Source organism: Phascolarctos cinereus, unplaced genomic scaffold, assembly GCF_003287225.1.
Source record: "Phascolarctos cinereus isolate Bilbo 61053 unplaced genomic scaffold, phaCin_HiC Scaffold_3;HRSCAF=262, whole genome shotgun sequence".
Classification (NCBI taxonomy): Eukaryota; Metazoa; Chordata; class Mammalia; order Diprotodontia; family Phascolarctidae; genus Phascolarctos; species Phascolarctos cinereus.
In genome coordinates, this window is record NW_027555736.1 from 204126700 (window position 1) to 204145054 (window position 18355).

The 18355-nt window shown below is 39.9% G+C and overlaps 1 protein-coding gene across 1 annotated transcript in view; it reads left to right on the forward strand.

The window, feature by feature from the left end:
- RIN3 (Ras and Rab interactor 3) overlaps positions 1-18355 on the forward strand; it is a 156315-nt gene that overhangs the window by 62270 nt on the left and 75690 nt on the right.

Consider the following 18355-nt stretch of genomic DNA (forward strand, 5'->3'; position numbering starts at 1 on the left):
AGTGGCCATAAAAATTTTCCTGTCCTTACTTAGCTCCCAGTATTATTATTATTTTTTTATTATTTAAATTTTTTTTTCCAGGATTATTTTAAGGATCAAAGAAACTGGTAGGTGCAAAAATACTTTGGAAAGCATAGCATTGTCCAAAGATCAAGGATTAGTTTTAAGATGACTGAGTCTTGTCAAATGGTTTGGCACTTCAAACAACGATACAAAGTGTCACAGTTACCTCCTCTATTACCCCTAAGGTCCCTTCCAACTTTAGATCCTAAGATTCTTTCAACCTAGGTGTTTGCTAGAGGGTTCTCACTATTGTTTGGCAAGTGGTCTGAAGAGAAATGATGAAATTGGCCCATATTTTGGTTTCCTAGTGCCACATTAATTATCGTAGGTTGTTCCTTCACGTGACAAGTCTGACTTCTTCGTTTTTATTAAGTTTTTATTGATTTTTTCTTCACAGCACCATAATTTCGCTTAGTATCTCTCTCCTATCCCTCCTACACAGCCATCCTATATAACAAATAGCATTTGTTAAAGACAAAAAGGGAAAAGAAGGAAAAAAATCAGCATAACTGATCAATAAATTGAAATATTCTGAGAATGTGTGCAATGCACAACACTTGTGAAATTATCACCTTTGCAACGGAGTGAGGTGGAAGTTTTTCCTCATACCTCTTTCAGGCTATGTATGTAATTTTTGCAGTGTTCACTTTTGTGTTTTCTTGTGGTTCTTTCCGTTTACATTGTTGTAGTTATTTTGTATATTCATTTCTTGATTCTGCTTACTTCACTCTGCATCAGTCCATGCAGATCTTTCCATATTTCTCCGGGTTTATCACATTCATTATTTCTTAGAATTCAGTAATATTTCATTATATTCATGTACCACAATTTGCTTAGCCATCCCCAAATTTATAGGTATCTATTTTATTTCTAAATGACCTTGCTGTCACAAAAAATGTAATTATAAATATTTTGATGTATATTGGAACTTTCTTCTTTTCGATGGACTCCTTGGGGTATAATCATAGTAATGGGTGGAATCTCTGGGTCAGAGGGTATGGACATTTTAGTCACTTTATTTACATACCTCCAAATTGATTTCCAAAATGGTTGTGCTGATTTTCATAGCTCCACCAACAATGCACTTGTGTGCTCACCTTCCTGCCCCAACATTACCTATTCTCATCTTTTGTCATCAAGACCACTAGGTGGCCACTAGAGTGCCAGGCCTGAAGTCAGGAAGATTTATCTTCCTAAGTTCAAATCCAGCCTCAGACACTGAGATAATATATATGTAAAGAATTTTGCAAATTTTAAAGCTAAATATTAATGCCAGTTATTATTTGAGCAAAAGCTGAGAAGAGGCAAATTTAGGTGTGATATAAGGAAATGCTTCCCAATGAATGGAAAAGCATTTATTAATCACTTACTGTGTGCCAAGCACTGTGATAAGCTCTTGGGTGGGTATATGAACAGAAAAATGAAAAGTCAAAGATCTCATTCTTTAGTTGGAGGGGATAACACGTAACAGAAAGTTCAGCTTTAGAGCAGATGGAAAAGCCCAGAAATCTGAGAGGTACACTAGGAGTCCTCTGTCACCCAATAAAGAAATCCTCTATAGCATCACTTGAATACCTATGGTGAGGGGGAACTCACTAGCTTATGTGGCAGTTTATTAGCTAATACCATAGCAAGAATTAGATTATCTGATTGATCCACTATTAATTTTTTTTCCACATACAGAAAGCACTGCCCTGAGAGGATAGAACAGAGGAAAGGAAAGCTTTGATAGTATGAAGAAAAGGTCCGAAACCTAGGATATTCACCAAACTTATAGTAATAGCTAATAATAATAACAACAGTAATAACTAGAATTTATATAAGTGCCTTACGGTTTGCAAAGCACTTTACAAATATTAACTCCTTTCCTTCCAGCTTCAAATCTTTGTCTTTGATCAAGTCCTACACTGAGAAAAATTGGTAAATTATGTTATAAGACTAAGTAAATAAGAATTTAATTCACTAATTTCATCCAACATACATTTGTTAAGAATTTAGTGTGACATTGTAATTTTATGTACAAAGATAAATGAGACCTGGTCTCTGCCATTAGAAGTCTGCAGTCTTGTAGAAGAGATGAGACATGTACACAGATTACTAATACAAATTAGAATGTGATAAACACATAAGAGTTATTTATTTTTATGTATCTATTTATATATTTGTTATATTAATTATCATATCGTAAATCATTAGTTCATGTTAATTATTGTAGCGATATATTTATTGTACTATATTTATTATATTTGCATGTTTATATGAATATATTTTGCATGAAGTATGAGTGTGTTTGATATGAAATATGAATGTTTATATTTATATATTTCAGATACTTTTATGTATACGTATTGTCCTCTCCAACAGAACATAAATTTCTTAAGGACAGAGTCAACTTTCATTTTTAATAATAATAATGATAATAATAACAATAGCTAACAAGTATATGGGGCAGCTAGATGGTGCAGTGGATAGAGTGCCAAGCCTGGAGTCAGGAAGACTCATCTTCCTGAGTTCAAATCCAGCCTCAGACACTTACTAGCTGTGTGACCTTGGGCCAGTCACTTAACCCTGTTTGCCTCCGTTTCCTCATCTGTAAAATGAGCTGGAGAAGGAAATGGCGACCACTCCAGTATCTTTGCCAAGAAAACCCCAAATGAAGAGTCAGACATGACTGAAAAAATGACTGAAACACTTATATAGTGTCTGCTATGTGCCAAGTACTGTGCTAAGCACTTCACAAATACCTCATTTGATCCTCACAACCATTATTATCCCCATTTTATAGATAAGGAAACTGAGGCAGATAGCAATTAAGTGAGTTGACCACAGTTACAGTGTCTAAGGCCAGATTTGAATTCTGGTCCCCTGGACTCCGCTTGTCTTTGTATCACCAGGGTCAGAACAATGGCTGGCACATGGTAAGAGCTGTGCATGCTGAATGATTGACTAATTGTTACCATAAATATGTCAAAACTGCAATTTGAACCCAAATATCTTGACTCATTTTGTTTAGGACTCATTTTGTTACATTTGACTTTCTAGTCTTATGACTTTAATTAAAGAGGAAACTTCACATTGGTGTCTATGGTTTTTGATGATATGTGTTTTGTTACAGTCCACCACCACCACCACCCAGCACCCCACTCCATCCATTTTGTTATTCTCACAGAAACTGTGTGAGGGAACTAGATGTGCTTTGCGTAGTTCGACTTGCTGGGAAGCCAAAGATCATTCTCCCGAGGAATGCAAATGTCTTATTTCTTTTGCAAAATACAAAACCAGGACAAATCTATCAGCTCTGTTTTTGCCCCACTGAGATGACACCTCAACCTCTCTGGACCTCAGTGACTCAAAATTGCTTCCCTGAGGAAGTTAAAAAAACCCAGTCTTAGTGGATTCAGAATATAAATCACAGTACCACAATTCTGCCCATGTAGTTTCACAAATAGGAAGTTGTGGGCATCTTTAGAGCGGTTACATGGCCTAGTGGAAAACGCATTGGCCTGGAAGCAAGAAATGAGCTCGAATTCTGCTCTTGGCTCTGATACTAACTTGCAGTTTAAATGTAAGTAATTCACTAAACCTCTCTGGGCCTCAGTTTCCTCATATTAAAAATGGATAATAATACCATGACCTCATCTCTTCTTGGGATTATTGTGGGAATCAAATGAGAACATAGACCCAAAATCACTGTGGGAAGTCAAAAGGGCTTAAATGATGCAAGGAATCATTTTTTCAAAAATATGTCCTGAATATACAGAGTGCAATGCCTTCCACCTTTCTCCACAGACCAATTGGTAAATTGGGAAGCTATGCTATAACAGTTTTACCTACTTCTTCTTGTTTTTGCCTTGCTGCAAAACTACAGAAGCATTCAAAGGAGAGGTTTATTGGAAAGTACCCACCAAATGTACTATCAGGTTATGGCAACATGGTTCTTTCTCTATCTTTGCATATCTCCAGAGGATCAAAGAGTCCTTTGTACTTTAGGGAGCTGGAAATCCTGATCCTGTTATGTATTATTGCTTTTTACAATATCATGTTGTTACTTCCCCCTTCAATCTTGGTTCTCATTGTGGAAACTTTCTGGATTACTTAGTGGAATTTTCCCTAACGGAATGTTCCTTTAATTCACACATCATCCCTGTTCCAAGCCCACTTTGCTTTTTCTTAGCACCTGCAAAAGTAGAGTTCACCTATGATCCTAGAACCGTAGAATGTTTTAGTAGATTTTTATTGATAGTTTTGCTTTTTACACTGTTTGGATTTCTTCTTGTATCCTTCCCACTCACCTCTTCTAGAGAATCATCCCTTATAGCAGACTTTTTTTAACTGAAAAAAAAAGGAAGTAATAGAGAAAAATAATTCAGTAAAATCTATAACATCAAAAAAGTCTGGCATTATATGTTAAAAGTAGAAGCAGCATCAGGTATTGTCTAGTGCAATCCACTCCTATCCAATTCATTAAGCAAACCTTTGTTAACCATCTGCTGTGTGCAGAACATTGTGCTCAGGGCTGGAGAAGATGTAGAATTTTGATAAGACATAGTCTGTGTCCTCATGGAGGTTATAATCTAGGGGTAAAATGAGACACAAACATGACACCTATAATTGGGTATGTGCCAGAGCCAGCTGAAACTGAGATGATTGCTAAATTTTCCATGTGAGCATTTACACGTTGGAAATCAGCAAAATCTACAAATCAAGGTTTATTATTTTGTTGATTGCCTAGATTTAAGAAAATGATAGAGAAAATGTCAATAATACAGATTAAACTTAAAAAAGTATTGTGCATTTTTTCCAAAGAACTGATTGTGTGTCAAATATTTACCAGCATATCCATTATTAATATATAATACATATGTAACATATAACCACTGCACACATAATATTAATATACATCATATATCCTATGTCGTATATAATATATAACCATAGCAACACAATATTAATATATTGTATCTTATATAATATGTATATAATATATAACTGCAGCACACACAATACTAATGGTAAGTATAATTAGTATAATGTGTAGATTGTCTCTGTGATCTATCCAGCTTCCTCTTAAATAATGGACATTTAATCTGTAGATTCTATTCTCCATTCACCAAAAACAAGAGTGATAACTACTGAATCCTAATATAGGGTAGGAAAGAGCTGCATACACTATTCTTATACCAGTGGCACTTTCTGAAATTCTAGGAACTTCCCTTGCAGGAGGGAGAATTTGTTAGGAGAACAGGAGAGGGAAGTAGGATAGATACAGTCTGAACAATTTATACCTCTCACTTATGCTTTATTTCCTTTCCTCTTTTGACAGAGGATGTATTTAACATACAGGACTTTGGAATTACCCAGAGTCTACCATGAAATATGATATTATAGACAAAGAGTCATCATTTCATTAAAGAGAAGTAGTGAGATATCTAGTCAGTCCAAGAAGACTTAGTTGAATTGAATAGCATTGAGACATGGTGGGGTATAACAGAAAGCACACTCAGTTTGGAATTAGAAGATCAGAAATCCATGTCTGGCCATGCCGTTATCTTAACTAGCTTTGTGACTTGGAGTAATTTATTAACTTCTTCATCTGTAAAATGAGGGGGTTGGGCCAGATAATCCTTACAAGCCTTCCCAACTCCCAACATTCTGTGTTTTATAATCTAATATTCTTTCTTCTAGTTCTAATGTCCAATATGCTGTAACGTTCTATGCCCTCAAGTTCCCTTCTGAAGGTCCCAGTTAAGGGACCCTACTGTTTATGATAGTTTACCAGAAGGCATTTATGGAGTTCCTTATGAGTAGATACTGTGATAAAACTCTTTGAAAAATAATACCTACAAGTTTGTGTTTGGTCTAAAACTTCTTCTTTAAGGAGGGAAGTTAGGCACATTGGTGAGAGAGAAGAGGAATTGGTTTTTTACGCATAGCTAGTAGTGAATTAGATTGTGGCCCAAGAAAGAGAAGCTAGTGGTTCTGTGAGAGATGTGGGGCTTGGGGATATTTTGGGGTGAGGTAGATAGCATGTCTAGTCAAGTGAGACGTCATTATCCTGAAGCCATGCAAGAGATTGGTGATGTCACCCAAGGCTGTTTCACTAAGACTTTGGCTGTCCAGTTTATGAGCAGTGGATTAGGAATCAGACATCCTGAATTTAGTCACAGATCCAGTGGCCATATTTAACACTTACTGATTCATCTTTGCGATATTTTACAGTCATAGATTGCTCTCCTAGTGCTGTATCATTAGTCCCAGGGGGAGCTCAATGTTAGTTTAACACAAAATCAGCCCTGCTACTGGATAAAAATTCAGCAGACATGTTACATGGGTTTTGATGGTGATGCCCCTTTCAAGGAGGCAGCTAGGTAGTGAAGTAGATAGAGTTCCAGGCTTGGAACCAGGAAGACATCTTCCTGAGTTCAAATCTGGCCTCAGATACTTACTAGCTTTCTGACCCTGAGCAAGTCATTTAACCCTGTTTGCCTCAGTTTCCTCATCTGTAAAATTAGCTGGAGAAGGAAAAGACAAGCCACTCCATTATCTTTGCCAAGAAAACCCCAAATGGGGTCACAAAGAGTTAGTCACAACTAAACAACCACAATAAAACCCCTTTCAGGGAAGGAGTGTGGGTTAGTTGCACTATTTCCATTTATAAAGGACTATACTTTTCCCCTCCTCTCCAAACTCAGTCTTTGATCAAGCAGAGCAAAATGCTGTTTCTCAGAATAAGACTCAAGCATCCTAGCAACCCTTAAACTTGGATTGAAAGACAAACACTGCTCTTAGGGAACTGAAACATGCTGGGTGTAGATAATGAAGACCACTGGGACACTGCTGATCTTCACAGAGCTTTATTACCTCCCCCCTTCCCTCCCCAACTCTCTTTCTGGGCCCTTCTGTCATCCAAAAAACTTCCTCATTCTTGGCTACTCTTCAGGCATCCCCAACATTTTGCAATTTCAAATTGGTTGGTTGTCTATCCTGTTTTGGCACAGCAGCCTGAAAATACTCCCCAGGAGGAGTCCTCATCTCTCTGTTAACAGTTAATACACTATTCCTGTTTTCAGACTCTTAAACACTTCCTAAATATGGAACAGAATCACATGAGAAAAGGACCCTGTATTCAGTCAGGGACTGTAATAGGCCAAGCTGAAAGCATCAGAGATTCTGAGATGACAGATGCCAACAAAAAGCAAGTCCAACAGAGAAAGCAAATAGACAAATTCTGCAGGCATGAAAATGAAATGCTGGACAATTTTAATTTTACTCTGCCTAATCAAGAATTGAATTTGGAAAAGCGAAGGAGGAAAGAGCATATTTTAGCCTGAAAATCTGACATTCCATAATCCACTTTCCAGCCCAATGAAAATCTTCCAGAATCATGTAAGTTTCAACAATCAATCAACAACACTGATTATATATTCTGATCTAGGGCCAAGTGAAATGCCTGGCACACGGTAAGTAAGTACTTAATAAATGACCTTGACACCTTCTTGCTTGAAAACCTTTAATGGCTCTAGCCTTAGTGCTTTCTGAATAAAATCTAAACACAGTCTGACATTCAAGGCCTCAAACCTACCTGCCCAGCCTAATACTGGGAACTGTTTCATTTTTGTCTTTATATTCTCAGTACCTAGGATAGTGTCTGACACATAGTAGGCACTTCATTCTTACTGAATGATCTCATACCACTCCCACCACATACCCTCGGCACCTTGACAAACTAAAACTGCCAAATCGCTCATCACCCAAACTCATCCCATACTGTCTTGCCTCCCTACTCTTTTTTTTCATCTCAAATTCTACTCTCCTCCTTCTACACCCCTACTCCCTTTTTTTTTTCTATTGAAATCCTGCCTATCCACCAAAGATTAGCTTAGATACCATCTCTAGTTAAAACTTTCTGGCACTAGATCTCTCATAACCCCTAACGTTAAACTTTTCCTACACATTTGTTATCATTTTATTTTTCTTGTATTAGTTGCATACCTTATCTTCTCTGACTCCATCAGAAGAAATGTTTTATTCTCTTTGTATCTACATGACCTACATAAGGCTTTGAGCATAGCTGGGAAGGGGGAAATTATCTCTTTTTTTGTAAATGAGGCAACCATCATCCAGAGAGGGGAAGAGACTTTCCAAAGGTCATACAGTCTCTCTAGTAAATGGCAGCACTGGACATGGAAAGGAAGACAGATAGTGCCATAGTCAAGAGACCTGGAGTTGATCTTCAGATTTACCACTAAAGCCAGTCACTTAATTTTTCTGGGCCTCAGTTTTTTCCATCTAAAAAATAGGGAGTTGGACTGGATGGCCTCCATGGTCCCTTTGAGCTCTAAATCTCTGATCTTGGGATCTTGGGATCCTAAATGTAGTCCGCCCACCCCCCATTTTTCCCATACTAGATAACATTAAATAATAAATTTATTAAAGTTTTAGTTAGGATTTTACATACACATTTCTGGGACTGCCATTACCCTAATCCAGGCCTTCATCATCTCATGCCTATTGTTGTTGTTCAGTCGTTTTCAGTTGTGTCCAACTCTCCGTGACCCCATCTGGGGTTTTCTTGGCAAAGATGTTAGAGTGGTTTGCCGTTTCCTTATCCAGCTCATTTTACAGATGAGGAAACTGAGGAAAACAGGGTTAAGTGACTTTCCCAGGGTCACACAACTAATAAGTGTCTGAAGCCAGATTTGGACTCAGGAAGATGAGTCTTCCTGACTCTAAGCCCAGTGCTCTATCCACTGCACCACCCAGCTGCCCCTTCTTCATGCCTGACTAACCAGCTCAAGGCTCCGCTCTGTTCCATCTTCGACTCAGCTCTCTATCTGATCTTTTTAAGGAGCAGGTCTGATCATGTCACCACTAGCCCTCTTCCCTTCTTCAATAAACTCCTATTATCTCCAGGTTCAAATATAAACTTCTGTTTGGCTTTTAAAGTTCTATACAACTCGTCTCACATCTTACTCTGCCATGTCCCTTGTGTTCCAGTGACCCTGGATTCCTGGCTGTTCCTTGAATGAGATGCTCCATCTTCAACGGGGCATTTTCACTGGCTGTGCCTGTGCCTGGAATTCTGTTCTTTATCACTACCTGTCCCATCTTCTGCTAGAAGCCTCTCCTAGTCCTCCTTATTCTTAATGCCTCCCCTCTGAGATGATCTCCAATTTATTCTGGTCTGTGTCTCATTAGTACGTGACTGCATATTTTTCCCCTCATTAGACAGAGAGCCCCTTGAAAGCTGTTTCCTGCCTTTCCTTGTATCTTCATTCTTAACCCAGTGCCTGGCACATAGTCGGTGCTAAATAAATGCTTATTGACTTGTGGAGGGCCTACTTAGAAGGGTAAGACAGTGATTATCACCCTGGGGAAGGGTGGTGTTAATATTGACTGCTATCATGAATTCTTCCTTGTAGCCTGGAACTCCCAAATAGCCAAACTTTTTCAATAGGTTTGAGGTAAATTATGAGATTTAATGGACCCCAAACCTCCATTAGCAGTACTTTAGGAGGGAGACCATTTTGGTGTCTTCAAGTGGACTTTGAGGTCTCAGGAACCAAAATTAAACCTTTGCGGGTGAGGGGGAATAATATCTGAAAAGGGCCTGTTCTCTGCCACAGAGGAAAAAGAACAAAAACCAAAACCACCTTAGGTGATGGTTGCCATGGCAACCTCACAATCAGCCTGTTATAGAGAGTATTTAAAAAACAAAATAAAAAAAACTATGAGCAACAGAGCCCGGAGATGTCAGTCAAGTCTAGTCATTTGCTTTTTTTTTTTTTGAGTGGGGGAAGGGCATACAGGCCTGTGTGAGGCAGGACCTGTCATTTCTTTGACAAAGGAGATCAACAACTTTCCAATTCATAGTCTTAAAAACTTGCCTGAGGCATTGAGGTTAAGTGACTTGCCCAGGGTCACACAGTGAAGGGGTGGCAGGAACTGGACATCATAGAACAAAAATCTGTGGAATTATAATGGAATTTCTATGAAATTCTAAATTCTGTGGATATTGGAAGGGCCCTTCATGCCCATTTAGTCCAACCCATGTGGAATCCCCATTATAACATACTAGCCTCTGCTCTGCTTGAAGACCACCAAGGAGGGAGAAGTGCCCACCTCTTGAGGCAGACTGTTCCACTTTTGGACAGATCTAATTGGGGCAGCTAGGTGGTGTGGTGGATAAAGAACTGGCCCTGGAGTCAGAAGGACCTGAGTTCAAATGTGGCCTCAGACCAAACACTTCACACTTAACTAGCTGTGTGACCCTGGGCAAGTCACTTAACCCCAAGTGCCTAAGCAAAAAAAACCAAAAAACACAAAAAGACAAGTCTAATTATTAGGAAGTTTTTGGGGACATCAATTTTTATATTTAATTTTTTTCAATTTAACAAAAATTAATTTTTATCTCCCTTCTACCCCTCCCCTTGGGGAAAAAAAAGGGAAAAATAAGCTCCTTGTAACAATTATGGATAACCAAGCCAAGCAAATTCCTTCATTGGCCATGTCCAAAAACATGGCTCATTCTACACCCTGAGTCTGTCTGTCAGGAGGAAGGGGTAGGAAATTCATCATCTCTCCTCTGGAACTGAGGTTGTTCCTGATATCAAGATTAATTTTCTGGGTAAACTAGGTTTTGCAGTATATACAACACCCTCCATGGAGTCAGGAGGATCTGAATTCAAATCTGGCCTCAGACACTTGCTAGCTGTGTGACCCTAGACAAGTTATTTAACCCTCATTGCCTCCCCCCCTCCAAAATAAATATATTAAATTTCTCTTTTGCAACTTGCACTCATTGCGTTCAGTTTTGCCTTAAAGGGCTAAAGAGAACAAGTCTAATCCTTCCTCCACTTGTCGCAAAATGTTGTATCCCATTCTTCTGTTCTCTAAGCTGAACATGCCCCATTTGTTCAACAAATCCTCATTTGGATCATAAAAATGGGAAAAGGACCACATGTACAAAAATATTTATAGTAGCTCTTTTTGTGGTGACCAAGAATTGGAAGTTGAGGGGATGCCCATCAATTGGGGAATGGCTGAGCAAGTTGTGGTATATGAATGTAATGGAATACTATTGTGCTATGATGAGAAATGATGCACAGGCTGACTTCAGAAAAACCTGGAAAGACTTGTATGGTCTGATGCTGAGTGAAGTGAGCAGAACCAGGAGAACATTGTACACAGTAGCGCCACGTTGTGCAATGACTAACTTTGATAGACTTAGCTCTTCTCAGCAATGCAAGGATCTAAGAGAGAAAGAGCTGCGGAGTCTGAATGCAGATCAAAGCATACTATTCTCTCTCTTTTGTTGTTGTTTTCCTTTCTTGTGGTTTCTCCCATTGGTGCTAATTCTTCTTTACAACATAACTAATGTGAAAATATGTTTAATATGAATGTATCTGTAAAGCCTATATCAGATTGCACGCTGTCTTGGGGAGGGGGAGGGAGGAAAGGAGAGAAAATTTAGAACTCAAAATCTTATGGAAGTGAATGTTGCAAACTAAAAATAAATAAATAAACAAACAAATAAATAATTGAATCCTCTTTTAAAAAAAAATCATCATTTGACCTGAACCCAGGTCTTTCTTCCTGACTCCAAGGCTAGGTTTTTATTCGCTATTCCACTTTGCCTTTTAACAGTTTGATTGGGGTTTTTAAAATAGGAGACGATTATAATCTGGCATGAGTTGATTTGGGCATGGGGAGGGTGAGGATTCAGGATTCACCCGCAGAAGGGCTGACTAAAGAAACAGCAGTCAGTACCTTCAGGGAAGGACACAGGGACACCTGGGAGAACAGGCTTTACCCCAAGTGTGACCTAGTGCACAACAGAAACTCAATTTCTCACCTCCACCCTCTTCCTGGGGACCAACAGCCCAGCCCCATTCTCTCTGAAATATGTTTAGCAATAAGGGCTTTCACTTTTCATCTTTTCAACCCAAACTCCTTTTCTCTGACTAAAGAACAAGGTGCTAATATCAGCCACCTGGCACCGCCTTAAGGGAAGGAAACTACTAAAGCTTAATTTGTTATTGTTGTTCAGTCAGGTAGGACTCTTTGTGACCCTTGTGGGGTTTTCTTGGCAAAGATACTAGAGTGGTTGGCCATTTCCTTCTGCAGTAGATGAGGGCATCTTGCCCAGCATCACAGCTAATAAGTGGTTGAGGACAGATTTGAACTCAGGTCTAAACTGACCCCAGGCCCAGCACTCTATCCACTGAGCCACCTAGCTACTTTTAAAGCTTAATATAACTCCCTACAAATGTAGCCCTTCTTTCTGGAGGTAAATGGTGTAATGTCTAGAGACCCAGCTTTGAAGCCAGTAAGGCCTGGGTTTAAGTCCTACCCCTGACTTATGCTGGCTCACCCAAAAGATGTCACAACTCTAGGCAACTCTGTAAGCCTGTAAGTTATAGATAAAGTCCTGCCTTTCAGTAGAGGGAGTTTCCTCACTTGGTAATTCCCTATAACAGTGAAATCAAAGGTCCTGTCCCTATCCCCATTTTTTCCTCCATTTTACAGAGTTCAGGCAGTTTTCTCCTGGCCAGCACAGGTAATCAATGCTATAGATCAGGGTCAGCCTAAAATTCTCTCCTCCTGACTCAGGGCTATCCTTTAAAAAGCAAACAAAAAAAACTACTGGATTTAAAATTAGAATGCCTGGGTTTGAGTCCTTGCCCTTCCACTTAAATGTGTGACCAGAAGGAAGTCATCTCACCATTCTAAGCCTTAGTTTTCTCATCTATAAAATGACAGGCTTGAACTAAGTGATCTGTAAGGTTGCTTCCAGCTCTAATACTCTGGGTCCACATCTAGACTCTTTCAAGAGATGGAGAGTGTTATAGAAGTCATAGTGAAGTCAGTTGTTTGGAAAGTTTTGTCAATGGGGAAAGGTCACAGCTGTGACCCCAGGTTCCACTACTTCCTCTCACTCTCCTCTTATCTCTGTAGTGTAGCTTCTGACCTCATTCCTGAACTAAAAGTACTCTCTCCAACAGTTACCAATGAGCTTTTAGTTGTCATTTCTATTGGCCTTTGACATTGATAATCACTTTGTTTTCCATGATGCTCTATTCTGTCTAGGTTTTCATGACCCTACTCTTTCCTTGTTCTGCTCACTGTCTGGTCCGTTTATTCTCAGTCTCCTTTGCTGCATCTTCATTCACATCATGTGTACTAATTCTGAGTGTCCCTCCCATCCTCAGCCCTCTTCTCTTCTCCCTCTATACCATTTCACTTGTTGATCTCATCAGTTTTCATGGATTTCATTGTCCTCTCTCTACTCATGACTGATTCCCAGTTCCACTTATTCATCCCTAACCTCTCTCCTAACCTCCAGTCTCACAGCTCCAGTTGCCTGCTGGACATCTCAAATGGGATGTCCCATAGATATTTTCAACTCAACATAACTCCAGATCACCTGTTTCAACACACTCATTTTCCTACTGAGGAACCTGAGCCCCAGAGGGGAAAAGTGACTTGTTTAAGGTAAATTCAATTCAACAAAGATGTATTAAATTACCAAGAAGGAGGGAAATATCAAACCCAGGACCAGCTGTATTTACAAGTAAATTCTATCAAACATCTTAAGAATAATAAAAAATTCCAATATTACATGAATTGTTTCCCAAAAGAGAGAAATGAAAGAATCCTTCCAAATTTCCTCTATAAAATTGTGGTCTTGATACCTTAACCAGAGAGAGATAAGAGAGAGAAATTTAAGTTGTAGTCCAATATCCCTAGTGAATATGACACAAAATTATTGAATAAAGCCTTAGCAAAAAGGATATGGCAAAATCTCAAAAATAATATGCATTAACCTCAGGTTGAATCTAAACCAAAGAAGTAAGGTTTGTTCACTATTAGGACAACTGTAAAAATAAACTAAATTAAAATAATAAACTGTAAAAATGAAATAACAATAACAATAAAAACTACATATAATATCAAAAGATTCAGAAAAGTTTTGACAAAGTTCAGCATGAATGTTTAAAAAAACATTTAAAAATATAGGAATAAATGGACCCATCCTTAAATTCTATCTCTCTATAACCATGCAATAATGGAGAAATGCTAGAGGTCTTTCCAACAAAACCAGGGATTAAAAAAGGATGACCATTGTTACCACTAGTATTTATCTGGATTTAGAAATGCTATATATAGCAGTGACAAGAAAAAGAAATTGAAGAAATAAGCATAGACAGAAATTATTAGATTTTTTTGCACATGATATTATTGATTAATCAGTAAACATTTATTAAGTGCCTGCTATGTGCCAGGTTCCATGCTAAAAGCTGGGGATATTAAAAGAAGCAAAAGCAGTCTCTATGGGAAGAAAACATACACATATATACAAAGCAAGCTACATAAATAGGAAATAATTAACAGAGGGAAGGCCCTAGAATTAAGAGGGGTTGGAAAAGGCTTCCTGTAAAAGTTGGGATTTTAGTTGAGACTTAAAAGAAGCCAGGGAGGTCAATAGGTGGAGCTGAGAAGAAGAGGTTCCAGACATGGGGAATGTTGTCATTCAGTTGTTTCAGTCACATGCAACTCTTCATGACCCCCTTTGGAGTTTTCCTGGCAGAGATACTGGAGCAGTTTGCCATTTCTTTCTCCAGCTCATTTTATAGATGAGGAGCTGAGGTGAACAAGGTCAAACAACTTGCCCTGGGTCATACAGCTAATAAGTGTCCAAGGCCAGATTTGAACTCAGGAAGATGAGTCTTTCTGACTTCAGGTCTGGTACTCTATACACTGAGCCACCTAGCTGTTCTAGGCATGGGAAAATGACCAGAGCCAAGAGATAAAGAGTGTCTGGTTTGTGGAACAAGTTGGAGTGGGGAGGAAGTTGTAAGAAGACTGTAAAGGTAGATGGGGGCTATATTATGAAGGGCTTTTCATGCCAAGTGAAGCATTTTGCATTTGATCCTGGAGGTGATAGGAAGCCACAGGAGTTTATTTAGTAAGGGAGTGACGTGATCAGATCTGTGCTTTGGTAAAATCACTTTGGTGGCTGAATGGAGGATGGCTTAGAGTGGGGAGAGGCTTGAGACACTAGCAGGCTGTAATTGCAATAATCCAGGCATGAGATGATGAGGGCCTGCACCACGGTGGTAGCAGTGCCAGAGGAGAAAAGGGGACATATTCAAAAGACTTTGCTAAGTGAAACTGTCAGGCCTTGGCAGCAGCTTGGATATGGGGGGTGAGAGATGACTCCTAGATTGTGAGCCTGAGGGACTGGGAGGATGGTGTTGCCCTCTACAGTAATGGGGAAAGTAAGACAGGGGAAGATTTAGGGGGAAAGATAATGAATTCTGTTTTAGACATGTTTTGTTTGAGATGTTTACTAGAATCCAATTTGAGGTGTCTGAAAGACAGTTGGAAATCAGCAGAGTTTGGGGCAGGAAAGGGAGATTTGAGAATTGGCGACATTAAATCTTTGGGAACTGATGAGATCAACAAGTAAAGTGAGGGAGAAGAGAAGAGGGTCCAGGACAGAACCCTGAAGGACACCTATGGTTAGAAGGCATGACCTAGAGGAGGGATCTAGCAAAGATGACAGAAAAGGAACGGTCAGATGAGAGAACCAGGAGAGAATGGTGTATCTAAAACCTACAGAGAAGAGAGTGGACCAAAGAGAAGAAGGTGATCAACAGTGTCAAAGGCCACAACAGTGTCAAGCAACAAGGTCAAGGACAATGAAGATAGAGAAAAGGCCTTTGCATTTGGCAACTAGGAGATTATGGGTAACTGGAGAGAGTAGTTTTGGTGAAATGATAAAGTTGGAAGCCAGATTGTAAGGGGTTAAAGAAAGTGAGAGGAGAGAAAGTGGAGGCACCTGTTGTAGCTGGCCTTTACAAGAAGTTTAGCTACAAAGGGCAGATGAGATATAAAATGATAGTTAGCAGGGTGGAAGAATCAAGTGAGAGGCTCAGATTCTTAGAATCTAGCCAATAGCTCACTAACGTTCAGATTCCCTAAGAGTCTGGCCAGTGTGACAGATGTTCAAATAAACCTTGTCTTTGGCTGAAAGAAGGCTTGAGTCGAATTCTTTTGGACAAGACCCATGTGTTGTGATTTTGGGGTCCCAGCACTCCCAAACCCCTAAACTGCCTAACCCCAAGTTCTTCTCCAGCCAAGACTGGAAAGTATGTAAGCCTTCCTTCCCCCCTTTCTTGCTTTGCAGTTGGGCTCATTGGAGTCACTCTCCAAGTACCAAGGCTTAAAGGTGCTTCTCAGGCAGACAGTTACCAGGCTGTCTCATACTTGGCCTGACATTCACAGGCTCTCAGTCCACTGGGTTGGTTCAAGGCAATGGACCTGGGTACACCTTCTGCAGCAGAGAGGACAAGGATGGACGCCCTATCTGGAAGCATATGCCTAATTCTGTCAATTCTCTCCACGCTAGGGAATTAGGGAAAACTGCAGTTGCTTTTTGGTTCCCTGAGGCTTACTTACTCCCTTCCCTCTACCACCTCTGAATCCTCCTTCATGGAGGTTGCAGGGAAAAGTTAGAACAGCTAAAAATATCTTGGCAGATTCTAGAGGTTTTGTGATCATTAAGGAGTGTTTCAAAACTCTGTACAACCTGGTCACTTGATTCCCTTGAGTCAAGAGGGTATGTTAACCCCTCTCATAGGAGAAGAGAGTTTCATTCTTTCCCCCTCACCTTTGATTTTGCCCTCCTCCACCTGGGAAAGGAAGGAGGGGGGAGGGGCAGCAGCTCCAGCATGGGCCCCACTGGCAATGGCCTTGGGCCCTGGGGCAGTCTTTGCCTAGAAGCATCACCCAGATTCAGCATATCCTGCTCAAGGTAAAGAAGCTGGCTTCTGAACTTGGACTACAGGTCATTCACCTACAGTTAATAGCAAACAGCGGGTACCAGCCAATGTCTCCCCATCGTTCCCTGGATGCAGCCTGTGCTCTGTTCCAGTTAACCTCCTCTTTGGGACCCCCTTGAGACAGAGACAGCACTATGCCCCTTACCAGCAGGAAACAGTTTCAGAAGCCAAGACCTTCGCTCCTTACCCCCAAAGAATTTGGGTCCCATTTGTTTGAGGGAGGAATGATGAGGATAGGATCTGGACCCTAAAAAGGAAAAACCCTGGACTTTCCCACATGGCCAAATCTCTGGCATTCGCCTAAAGCTATAATCCTATCAACTGGCCTTTCATTATCGACTAAACCCAGTCTCCCAATTCTGTTTCCTAGCTCTCCATTTGTCTGTTACCTCCAGATGACCCCTAGCCACTTCCCACCCTTAATCCTATCTAGACTCCATTCTCCCTTGGCCTGTTCACCCTAGACTACTTGGCTACTCCTAGATCCCTCCCACAGTCTTTCTGTATATAAGGTCCATCTTGTCTCCATTAAGATGCTCAGATTCTTAGAATCTAGCCAATAGCTCACTAATGTTCAGACTCCTTAAGAGTCTGGCCAATATGACAGATGTTCTAATAAACCTTGTCTTTGGCTGAAAAAAAAAAAGAATCAAGTGAGAGTTTTTCAGGATGGGGGAGATATGGGCATATTTGCAGGCAGGAGGGAATGAGCCAGTAGACAGAAAGAAACTAAACCTTAGTGAGAGAGTGGAGATGACAGAGGGGGCAATCTGTTCCCTAAATATCCAACTAACATCAATTAAAACAATAACCTCAGCAAACACAAAAATTATCACCTTTTTTGCATATTACCAATAAAACTCAGAAAGGAAGAGGAAATTCTCCAAATTTTTAGTGATAAAAAAAATGGGTGGGGGCGCAGCAGCTAGGTGACACAGTGGATAGAACACCTGCCTTAGAGTCAGGAGAACCTGAGTTCAAATCTGGCTTCAGACACATAACACTCACTAGCTATATGACTCCGGGCAAGCCACTTACCCCAAATTGCCTCGCAAAAAAAAAAGAAAAGAAAAGAAAGAAAAAAGAAATGCAAGTTAAAACAATTCTTTGATTCTACTCCGCATCCTTAAGATTGACCGTTGTGACAGGTGAAAGATAAAATGACCAAGGAAACAAAAGTTCCATCTTCTAAAGCATATCGATTTATTAAGCAATGCCTGGCTGTTGCCCAACAAACTGGGACCAGACCTCCTAAGCTCAGGCCTAGACCTCGACAGATTTTTACACGTTAAAAATAATCAAATAAGACCACTGAATTAAAAAGAAACAGTATAACATTAGGTAATCTGATTTCTAACTGGAGGAAAGACTAGGGACTTTCCCAAGTTGGAAGGGAGAGAATGAATAGGTACAGTTCCCTGAAATCAGAAAAGGAAGCGTCTCAC